Here is a 12647-nt window from a genome sequence, read left to right as displayed (position 1 = left end):
GAAAAAAGCGAAGTTCATTACAAAGACAGTAAAGAGAGAGAAGATCAAAGTCGATCTCAAAAGAGATTCTGAAACTTTTGAATGTAATATCTAAAGAAAATTATAATAAAATAGCTGGACCGAAAATTTCCAAAGGAAGCTCTCGAAGGAAAAGGAAAGTATTGTGATGAAATGTGCAAAAACTGGTGGGGGGGGAGCCTCAAAGGAAGAATGCACACCTTAGGTGTCAAGCTGAAAGCAATGGAGAAAACACTAGAACCTTGGGTTGTAATACTGAAGGATTCCATGCAAATTTAAACATGCAAGGAGGCATCAGAGGAAGATAGAAAGATACAGAGTCACTTTGCCAAAAATAGCTGGATGACATTCAAGCGACCATTTGATGAGGTTGCATATGATCAAGAAATGATGGTATTGACAGAACTCCAAGCTGCAGTGAAGGCATTAGTGACAAGCCAGGCTCCAGAAATTGATAGAATCTCAATTGAAAAACTCTGGTCCTGTATGGCTTTCCAGATAAACCAATAAAAAATGTTTCAGTAAGGTAAGGAATCACTCATTCCTCTATGCTAAAAAATTTGGGAGACGGCTACCTGTCTAACTGAGTGGAAGAGTTCCCTATATGTATCCATTACAAAGACAGGTGGCCCAACAGGACGTGCACTGTTTTATATTCACGCACAAGTTGACTTGTCAATTAGAATGACTGAAGAATTCATATTTTCCCTTTGTAAAGTAGAAAGGGGTCTGTAAAAAAAAGACAGATCCTCATGTAAATGGATTGACAGAAAAGCTATGAGAATGGGAAAACTGGGCTGTGGTTCATTCTGTTATACATATGGCCACTGTGAGGCACAAAACATGGGAGGGACTGTAACCATGACAACAACAACAACAACACTATTTCTAATTACTTGTCTACAAGTCTGTCCCTATTGAGACTGTGAGAGTAGGTCCCATATCAATGTTTTGCACTGTTTTATTCCCAGGACAAGCTCAAAATATTACACATAATCGGTAATCGGTGTTGAATGAATGAGTAAATTGGACATGAAAATTAGCTTAACTGAATAGAGAGAAATAGATCTATGATATATTTTATGCAAATTTGTTTGCTATAAATAAAATATTCTATATTACATAGATTCTCCAATTTATATCACCTTTTGTTTCCTTATATCAACAAGTTAATTAGTGGAGTAGGAGTTTTGGAACAGAGAGGATCATTAAACAAAGGAAATACAAGATTAAATTCCAGCTGTCATTTGAAAATTATTTAATCTGATTTAGGTTTTTCCACACTGCTAAGCCTAGTTACTAATTAAAATTTTGAAAATAATTACAAACACCCAAATAGCATACATGGATTGCAGTGATTTCATAGTAGAATTCTCTTCTTCATAGAGGATTCCCCAGACTTTTCATATCATGCACAGCCTTTACTCATCTATCAGTGGAGGCTTGCATGTTCCTATGATGCTGGACAGGAAGAAAATGTGTTGCTCTATTTTAGAAAATAAACCAGTGAAATCCCCGTGGATCACAGAACCTATCAGGCAGTGTTTCATTTTGTTTTGCATGGGTTTGTTATTAGGTGGGGGCCAACTCAATGCCAACTAGTAATAACATATTAATTTTAAATATACATCATATATAAATATTTTCTATTTATATACTATCCTATACAATGATTTCATACGGATTTTTATTGTCTTAAATTCTACACAATTCCTATATATATATATATACATACATATATATATATATATAGAGAGAGAGAGAGATCTCACAATTAATCACAGAGCATATGTCAATCAAGTTAGACAGTAAATAAAAAGCTTTGTAAAGGAAAACAATGGTATATTGAAAATGGTATAAGTTGAAAATATTTCTACAAATCTGCATCAGATGCAACACACCAGACAGGAAAATTTAGGTCAACCTTGGTACAGCAAATATTCTACCGCTCTACACATTTTCCCTTTTCATTCATTAGTGAGCAGTGGATATTTTGTTGTCATAATGAATAAAGTATGTATGGTATTCTGTCACTTGGACAAAATGACTTGTCATGAGCAATGTTGTGCAGGAATAGTGCTTACCAGAAGTGCAGACACATTCTGTGATGATTTTGCCTCTTTCTTTATAAGCCTATCCATGTAGTTTTTAGATGCCATGAGGTTAATTCAGATGCATAGAAAGGCCATGTTTGCAGAAGTATTTCTCTACTGGGTTCCTAAGCTGTAGCTTTCCAAAGCAGATCCGTATCAGTAGCCGCATCTTCTAAGGCACCTTTGGGTGAGTTTCAACTGCTATTCTTAACAATTTACAACAACTAGGCACTTCCAAACATATATTCCTTATTCATTTGCTCTTTAATCCCAAAATAATAATTTTAAAGTAATTTTTTGTACAGAACACTACAAGTTTATCTTGTATGTCTTTTTAAAACTTGCATTCTACAATTGAAGCACAAATACATTTTGTTTTCATTCATTGCCTCCCTAACTCTGCCTACACTTCACAAACCCCTATAAGTTTGAGGTTGGTTTGACATTTAGAACTTTCCACTTGGGTTTATCCAAGTGTAGTCAAAAGGACCTTTCTCTCATTCAGGAAATGAATTTTCAATTTAGCAATAAGAAACTCACAGTATTGAATTGTGCTAAAACGGAGTCAACTTTGCATTTGTTGTATAATTAATATTAATTGAATATGCATTGATTTTGTTCTTTGGGATAATGGAGTAATTTTAGAAGCAGGGTTTATTTCAGTAATTAAGCAGATTAAAATAGATAACATATATTTCTTGTTTAATCAGTCCAATAATTGAGTGCCACTAGTTTAAATTCACATCTACTTCACATTTAATCAAATTTAAATGTTTATCCTAAAGCTAAGTAATCTATGGACAACGTATTTAACTTTGCTATCACATTTCAAAGCTCACCAGGAGTATGGATGCATCATTTTTACTTGAAGTTCATTAGAATAAAATTTCTTTTCAAGTGTTCTGTACATTGAAGTTGTTTCTGAAAGCCCCAGTAATGAGAACACGTTTTACGTTCTGACATGTTACAGGATATACAGTGTAGGCTTTAAAATCCTATATATGCTCTTAAAGTACTGTAAGATTTAAGCAAAGCAAACTGCAACAGTATAAACAAAGGTTTAATTAAAGGATCATATTAAAAACTTTAAAAAAAGTGGGGGGGGCTCATTATAGTGCTTTACAGTATGAGTATAAAAAACTGAGCAAATACTTACCTGGCAGGGGAGATACTATGATCACCAAGGTGGTTTTCCCAGGGCGGGGCTTATCCACTGCACTCGGGATGTGCTGACCCCTGCGATTCCCCCAAATGTGGGAAACTCGACTGCAGAATTTGTGGTAGTGGGGGACTGCGTTCGTGCTCTCCCGAGTAAAACAAAAACAAAAAAACCTGAGCAAAAGACTTGACATTGCAGTCAAGTAATCATAGTAGTTGCCTCAGAAGTCTGAACGCACTTAAAAAACCCTCAGCCCAATGCAGTGAGAGCTATCTCGTGCGCTACCAGGGCCAACATTCTTAAGTAAACATAAAGAACTCTGTAAACATGTAATTGATATCATGGCCAAGCAGTAAAAGTCTTGGCTTAGAGTTCTGATGGAGCTTCCTTGGGAAAAACATTTGAACTCTGTGCCTCGCTGTTCGTTTCCTTTAAGTAAGAGTATTGGAAGACAAATTGTTTCGTATGCTGAAATTCTGATTGTTAAGTAGTAATTTGTCCCTTAATCCACATGAAGTAAATATAAGTAAATGATATTGCTGTAGACGATAAGGCATTAAAAGAAGGAAATATTGAAATAGTTCTTTATATTTCCTTTTCCTAGCAAACACATAATTTACAACAATCTAGTTGATTATCATATAATTACCATAAATTGCAACTTTTTTCTACTACACCTTTATATTGTTTATAATTTTGCTTTTGACAAGTGGTATTGCTGAACCTACTTCTGCCCTGCTGAACTCTAGATCTTCGGATTTGTGATAGCAGCCTGTAGTATTTCCAGACAATTCTGGTAGTTGACAACAATCTGTTATGTTATTTGCCAAAGTTGGATTCATTTGTCTCTGTAGCCAGAAGCCTGTCATCTGACTTCCTGATCTTGGGTTCATAAGCTCCTGTAGCTACATGAGTCAGGAACAGCCTCCAGTCGGACAGCTAATCCACGGACTTAGAACTTGCTCACTTCTACAACGGTGTGCTCCTTTTTCTTGACATAAACTTCTCTCCATATAGATTCTTCACTGGCTTTGATTCTCTAAGGAACGCACCAAGAGACACAGCTCAACAGAGCTGCAGCAAAGACTTTGTGGGGCAGGAATAAGAGATGATTCTGGAAATAAACGCAAAAGCGGAATCACAGAAAGCTTTACAGTTCACTAAGAAGCCACATTAAGCTCCCCTTGTCTTTGGAAATAGTGGCCAGGCATGGAAGGATGTAATTTTTACAAGTGAATAAGTCAGGTATTGTAATATGTAGTTCACCTACCTTGGCCCAATACCCCTCTCCCAACAGGGCTTTAAAAATTAGTACCTGGAGTTAATTAATAGCAATATTAATGGTAGATCTATATGTTCCAGGGAGATAATTTATAAGATTATCTACCATAAACTAAGAAGGAGGTCTCTAAAGGCAGCCAATGGGTGTATATATATATATATATTCTCCAGGAATGTGTTTTAACCACGCACTTGAATTCTAGATCCAATTTAGGAACAATTAGTTCTTACATTATATCTCTGCTCAATACTCACTCTCATGGAGGGAACACAGAAGATATGGGTGCTATAGCAACGTGTGGCAAAGAAATTAGATGGTGCCGGCTATCAGATAAAATTGATTCTGGGGGCATTAAAGGCGTGTTTCCAAACAAACAGCCATCTAAGTGAGATGACAACCAAGTCTACATGGAAATAGCACACCACTTCCAATTCATCATGAAGTTGTTTCTGAGTCCAACCAAGCGGCTCTCTGAGCAGAGACCCCAAACTATTACTTAAAGCATGTTTTTTTTCACAATATCTCCCACTCCACCATGTACTAAGTTTAAACAGCAATTTTAAAAGCATTACTATCTGGTTTGGAAACATAATTTCCTTCTCTGTTGTTTCTACTGTATTATTAGTACCTACATGATATTATCATATAAATATTTTTCTTGAAATGTGTTTTAACCAATGAGCTAATGATATCACTTTAATAAACAGGGGAACTTGTTGCTTTTCACTGTATACCTGGGGCCAATAACAACTTTAGGAAGAATTGAAAGTAGTTGAGGTTTTAAAAATTTTTAAGATTTACTTATGAATAATATTTTTAAATTATTACATTTATTAAAGCAAATATGGACTATTACGTTAGAAATGTTAGTCGCATTTCTTGTTTAGATCTCTATTTTTAATTTAATGAAAAACCTCCAATAATTTATTAGATAAAAGCACATATATACACTTTCACTACATATATTTATTTACGTTTCCAAAATAATTTCATTGGGAGCTAATACCAATATCATATTATTCCATAGTTAAAGCATATCAAGCAATATTATGCAATTGCTACAACAATCAGTTTCAAAACATTATCTCCGTCTTGAGCTCTTTGAAATGCCCTATAGTATTTCCAAGGCTTTAGTCTTTGAAGCACTTGCTGTTGGAAATCAAGAAATGCAGACTGCAATATGGATTGTAACTGAATTTAAAGAAGATCAAAATCTTTACAAGTGGACCAATAGACAACTTCACGTTAAAGGTAGAAAAGATTGAAGTTGTCAACAATTTAATGTTGCCAAAATGCGCAATCAATATTAATGGAAGGGGCAGTCAAGAAACTAGCCAATATGTTGGATTAGACAAATATACTGCCCCAAACCTGTTTGAAATGCTAAAGTATCACTTTGAAACTAAGGTACACCTGACCAAAGCCCTGGCATTTTCCACACTCCATATGCATTTTCTTTTTTTATTGATCATTTTATTGGGAGTTCTTACAGATTTTATAACAATCCGTAAATCAATTACATCAAGCAAACTTGTACAGATGCTGCCACCATCATTTTCAAACCATTTTCTTTCTACTTGAGCTTCTTGTATCAGCTCCTCTTAATCATCTCCCTACCCACCCTACCACAACCATGGACCCTTAATAATATTTTTAATAATTTCATTTTTCATATCTTACACCATCCAATGTGGACCTTCAATCACAGTTCTGTTATCCATCCCCCTTGAGGAGAGTTATACATTGATCATTGCTATCAATCCCCCTATTCCTCCATTCCCTCATCTCCCTTCCCATACCCTCATAGAATTATTACTCCCATTACTGCTTCTGAGAGATTTACCTATTCTGGATTGGTGTGTTGAAAGTTCTTATCTGTACCAATGGACATACACCAGTCTAGCAGGATTTGTGAGGTCAAACTGGGACCATGATAGTTGGGGGAGGAAGCATTAAAGAACTAGAGGGATGTGTGTTTTGCACCCTGGATGAGTTGGCCCCTCCTTGTGTCCCTTCTGTGAGGGAGTTTCCAAGTATTAACAGATGGCCTCTGGGTCTCCACTCTGGTCCCTCTCCTTCACAATGATATGATTGTTTTTGATCTTCTGATACCTGCTCCCTTCGACACCTCATGATCACAAAGGCTGGTGTGCTTCTTCCATGTGGATTTGGTTGCTATTGACTCAGTGGCTGTCTTCCAAATGTCTTGGCTTAGAAGGGTTAGTGTTCCAAGACTTCATCAACCGGTTTAATCATTTCCTTTGTTATTCCATCATGTCCTAGAGCCTTGCCTTCGGCCAATGAAGTGCAGCCATGTTTGTAGCCTTGGAAACATAAAGGGAAGTTCTGCTCTCCTATTGGCTTGCTCTGAATCTGAAGCAACTAGTCAGTGAACTTTTTATTATGCAGAAATTAGTATCAAGGACAGTGAGTCAAGAGATCAGGTCTCTCATCTCAAATCTGCCAAATCTTTGCTACAGCTTCTCAGAAAATATTTTAACTGCTTTGACTTTCAGTGAAAAATTCCACTGAGTCACAGGCTTTTATGTTACACCTCCTTCTTGTTGCAATAATGTACCCAGATAACTTCAAAACATTTTTCTTACAAATAAAGACCTACCACTCAAAGTCACTTCTCCCTAAAATATTTTCATTTTATCCATGGATATATATGGTGTGCATATAAATGTAAAGAAATACAGGAACAGATTTCTTCTCCAAGTAACTCAGAACTCTACATAGTAATAAGCATCTTGCTCCCTGTTTAAAATGCCCTCTAGGTAACTCCTGGAGATAATACACGTGTATTCAACTCAATTGTTCTAAAACTCATTTTGTTGGGCAAAAGTGACAGATTGTCAGCCAGTGTCACCTTCCTATGGGAGCCTCCTCTTTCCTGAAAAGCTACATATGTGCAAAGGCTGGCTTAATACACTCCCCATCTCTGAGCTCTCCAGGGAGACCTTTCCCCAGGGTTGGTCTCGTCTGAGCAGTCACTGATCGTATCATCAAGGACTCAGCTCTGCTTATGCAGTAAGCAATGGCAGCTCAAAAAAGAAAGAAGATATTTAGAGTGAGACATGGATTATAACGTCAAAGGAGAATGCTAAAGTTTACCTTTATGACGATATTTAGGCACAGACCTGTTGATGTGCCATTAACTCAGTTTTTTATTCATAGCAATACCATACAATACAGAACGAATCACTATCTGTCTTGCTCCATTGTCTCAACGATTATTCCTGCATTTGAGCCCATTGTTGCAGCCACTGTGTCAATCAATAGCAATGTTTGTGAAGATGGCTCAGGACTGGGCATATTCTGTTGTGTATAAGGTAACTAAGCCTCAGAGTAGATGTAAGGCTATTTAACACCAATAATAATCCCTGGTTGTGGGGCATATTTTCCTGTGTTTATTTTCTATCTGTATACTCTTTGGTGGCATTTCTGTTTAAATCATTGCTCAGTTTTGTTTACTGAGTTATTTATTCTCATATATTGACTTGTAAAGTATATTTAGGCTGTGAGGTCTTTATCAAGTATGTGCTTTCAAAATTTTACCCCATTTTCTGGTTTCTCTCTTTGCTTTCTTATCAATATCTTTTGAATGGCATTGATTTTTTTATTTTAACAATTTTTACTCCTCAAGTTTTCTTTATGTAAAAAATGATTCCCAACTCTTACCTCACACACTATATACAAAAATTTAACACAAAATGGAATGTTAAAAATATTGGAGAAAAAAATATACCTTTCACAAGAAAAACAAACAAAAATGATGTGACCTTGTTTTACTCAAACAATTCTTTGATAGCATACAAAAAACATAGATCATAAATGGCAATTCCAAAATTATTTTCTGGAAAAACAATCCTTACTCTCTTTCATTCAAGACTCTAGTCACCCCTACACAAAAGAGCAACCACCTGCCGTCACCATGAACGTGGACCTGGGCATGGAGCAGGCCACCGCCAGCTTCAACTCTGAGCTGCTCACCAATGGCTGGTCAGTGGCCCTAAAAACCCCAGGCACTGGAGAAAGATCAAAAAGAGAGATTCAAACTTCCATCATGAGAACCTGAACTTCCTCTCACGCAGCCAGTGGTACGAGATGGTTGTCAAGAAGAGCGCCTGCATGGTGAAGAAGATGAGGGAGTTTGGCATCACTGACCCTGATGAGATTATGTGGTTCAAAAACACTATATTTGGTTAATTTTGTGGAACCCGTGGGCCTCCATTACTCCATGTTTATCCCCACCTGACTGAATCAGGGCACCACTTCTCAGCAGGATAAATGGCTGTGAGCATCCCAAGAACTGCAGAAAACTGGCACCTATGCCCAGACAGAAGTGGGCCAGGGACTCATCTCAGAGACTTGGAAACCACAGCCACGTAAGATCCTGAAACCAGGAGTTCAGTCTCAACAGCCCAACTGTGACCTCCATTAAGCGGTGGCCTGGTGGACTTGGAAAGGCTTTAAATGATGCAGTTCCACCGAGCTCCTCACTAAGCGGAGAGGCCATGGCTGCATACCTTCGCTGTACCCACCTGTGAAATTGCAACCCACAAGCCTCTGCCAGGTACCACTGTAGGAGACATTGGCCCCAAATTTGGTTACGATGAGATGGATAATGGCTACTTGAAGATGGACAACTACCGGATCCCCAGAGAAAACATGCTGATGAAGTATGCCCAGGTGAAGCCAGACAGCACATAGGTGAAGCCCGTGAGTAGCAAGCTGACCTACGCGACCATGGAGTTCTTCAGGTTCTTCCTCCGGGTGAGTCCACACATGCTCTATCTAAGGCGTGCATCCTAGCCATCAGGTACAGCGCCGTGAGGCACCAATCTGAGTTCACACCACGTAAGCCAGAACAGCAAATATTGGATTTTCTGACCTAGTAGTATAAACTCTTTCTGCTCGTCGCCAACGCCTACGCCTTCCAGTTCGTAGGCACTTACGTAAAGGGGACCTACCATCGGATCCATGAAGACATTGGCCAGAGGGACCTGAGCCAGCTGCCCGAGCTTCATGCCTTCACTGCTGGGCTTAAGGCTTTCACCTCCTCGACCACAAATGCTGTCATCGAGGTGAGTCGGCTTGCTTGTGGAGGACATGGCTGTTCTCATTTCTCATTCCCCAACATTTACGTCAACTTCACCCCAACCTGCACCTTTGACGGTGACAACAGGGTCATGATGCTCCAGACAGCCAGGTTCCTGATGAAAAGCTACAACCAGGTGCACTCAAGAAAGTTGGTGTGTGGCATGGTGTCCTGCTTGAATGACCTGCCCAGTTAGCTCATCCGGTCTCAGCAGGTGGCCATTGGCCCAGCATCGTGCATATCAATAGCCGCGACAGCCTCAGTGAAGCATGGAGGCCCCGCAACACCAGATTAGTAGAAGATACGCAAAAACCTTCCAAAGCTGAAGTGAGTCACAGAAAAAGCAAGGAGGCAGCGGTCCTTTGGAATGAATGCCTTTTGTATTCTCTGTTGGGAATCAGTCAATAGGCTAGGGACTTTCTTCAGGGGAGCATCATGATGGAGTCGCAGATCTCCCAAGTGAACCGGTGGATCAAGGAGCTGCTGATGGTCATCTGCCCGGACGTCACTATGGTAGATGCCTTTGACTTCTAGGACCTGACGCTCCGCTCATTCTCAGCTGCTACGATGGACATGTTTGAGTAGGCCCTAAATCCCCGCTAAACAAAGCAGATGTCTGTAAGTCTTAGCACAAGAACCTGAAGCCATTGCAACCACGCTGGGACTCTGGAGCGCCTCGTGGCTGAGCGACATGGGCTCCAGGAGGTGGTCTTCACATCTGACATGCAGATCCGTCATGAGATTGACATTGAATTCCTAGAGCTATAGAGAAAATGAGAAACTGACCCTTCTGCTCCTTTAATGAATGAAGGTAGGAGGCGGGGGCTCACAAATTTCAGAGATTTGGGTGAAAATGGATGTGTTTTCAGTGCAATTAACAATGAAAGAGACTCACTAAGCATTCAGACAAAGCTTTAAGGAATGCAATGTGGCTTCCCTCTATGATGCTGCTGGTCTTGGTCTAAGTAACAGGGTGTAACTACTAAGTAGTTAATAATTTTCAGGTTTTAATTGCTAGTCACTGGATATAGGTGTGCTTTTAAGCAAAGGTATTTTTTTAATGAAATCAAACCTTGCAGGCTTCCCTGCTCCCACTGGAAATGGGCCCTCCGGAAGACGCGCACCATCAGGAAGCAAAGGGTGAGTCTGTCTGCGGACTTGCCTGCCTTTGCCAAAGGCTTGCTCCATCTAACTAGTCACATAATTAGGACTTGATCTTCCATGAAAAGAATCCCTAAATTGTCATTGCAGCAGCTTAACCACTTCCTCCCTAGTCCCCAACTTCTTAGGAAGGGGAAGGTGGCAAAGTCATCTCGGACTCTGGCAACAGACCAGGCCTCAGTTGCATTGTTCTGGCTCTCTCCCTCCCCTCCCTGCTCCCAGGTCATCTGGCTGAGAACAAGGGTACGAAGAGGCCTTGACTAAGGCACTGATACAACTGCAGTGACCTTAATTGTTTGGATTTTCTGTAACAATTCAGATTCCCAATATTCTGTCATCTCTGCTTAAGCCATGAAAATGCTTGAAGTATTGGGAATTAAGGACAATAAAAGCCTTACATGTCTTAAAAAAAAATTCCCTTGACACTTTTGCTAAAAAGCCCTTGACCTTGCATGTGTGGCGTTAGGGATTATTTTTCTATTGGTATATATGCACATCTTTTCATCAATATCACACAATTTAAATATGATCAGTTTTGTAAAAACATTTTCGTATGCTAATTATCTCCTCTTGTTGTTTCTGGGTTCATTTTTATGGATACACGTTTCTCCTCTTTCCCATCCACCCACTGCCATGAAATTGATTCTGACCCATATTGATCCTATAGGATCACGTAAAACTACTACATTCAGGCTCTCAAAGTTTTATTTCTGTCTCTTTACCTCTCTGGTAGTTCTTCACTGCAGGCCAGGCACTGTAAAACTTAAGTATCTGATGCTCTACACTTCTGGATGATGTGTTTGTGCTCTGTTCCTGTATTTAGATAAGCTGCTTGGAAACAGTTACATTCCTAGTGTGGAGGAAGATTTTACAATAGGGTAAGTTTTGCCCCACTAATGGGATAAATATTTACCCGGTAACAGTTTTTGGTAAAAAACACAAACTGTGCTAGCCATGTACAAACTCTAATCCTCTCTCATGATTATTTCTATGGATTGGATAGTTTCTTTAAATACATCTTATAGATATTCATAATTTTTTCTCTGTGAATCTCTCTTCTTTATATTACCTTACTCAGTAACCTCTACAATCCTTTCGCTACCTCCATTCCCACTTCCATCCCTCCTCCAGATAGCTGTGAGATTCTGTCTGGAACACTTATGATGTGATAGGAAAACACTCCACAGGCAGTACGGTAGAGCAATCAATGTAGGGCTCGACCATAGTACTCAACTGCTTCTCAGGGATCCCTGTACCCTACTGCATTATCGGAAAAATGTATATTTCAAATATTTTATGTAATTGGTAATTATTTCATGCAGGAATGTAAACTTGCCTTTCTTACCCCATAATATCAGAAATGGAGGTGCAACCGAATTAAAATATGTACCAAATAATGCCCATTTTTATCCCTAATAGTACTTTTTTCATTGAAGCCTACTTTGTTTGCTTATAATAGAATCAAGCTTCATGTTCATTAGTTATTACTAAAGCCTCTTTCATTTTTTGTTTTTAACATACATTATTTTATATTTAAAATGGATTTCTTACATTGTTGGTATTATTACGTGCCATCCAGTTGGTTCTGATCCATAGGCATCCTATGCACAAGATAAGGAAACACTACCACAGCCTGGGCCATCCTTATAGCTGTCCTGTGCTTGAGCCCATTGCTGCAGCCACTGTGCCAATCCATCTCGTGGAGAGCCTTCCTCTCTTTACCAAGTATGATACCTGTCTTAGTCTGGGATGAATAGAGAAACAAATCCAGACATACTCATATGTGTAAGAGAGAGCTTTATATCAAAGAGTGATTACATATTGAGAAAA

At 38.9% G+C, this 12647-nt stretch overlaps 1 non-coding gene and 1 pseudogene across 1 annotated transcript; both read left to right on the top strand.

Annotated features, from left to right (window-relative positions):
• Positions 1–3259: 3259 nt before the first annotated feature.
• LOC142455900 (U1 spliceosomal RNA) lies at positions 3260–3423 on the top strand. Its single transcript, XR_012786010.1, has one exon. It is a non-coding gene; the product is annotated as a U1 spliceosomal RNA (small nuclear RNA).
• A 5066-nt stretch (positions 3424–8489) lies between these two features.
• LOC142455404 (peroxisomal acyl-coenzyme A oxidase 1 pseudogene) lies at positions 8490–10342 on the top strand (annotated as a pseudogene).
• Positions 10343–12647: the final 2305 nt, after the last annotated feature.

This window comes from Tenrec ecaudatus, chromosome 8 (genome assembly GCF_050624435.1).
Source record: "Tenrec ecaudatus isolate mTenEca1 chromosome 8, mTenEca1.hap1, whole genome shotgun sequence".
Taxonomy (NCBI): Eukaryota; Metazoa; Chordata; class Mammalia; order Afrosoricida; family Tenrecidae; genus Tenrec; species Tenrec ecaudatus.
The sequence above is the reverse complement of the archived record's forward strand: the minus strand, read 5'-3'. Positions and strand labels throughout refer to the sequence as shown.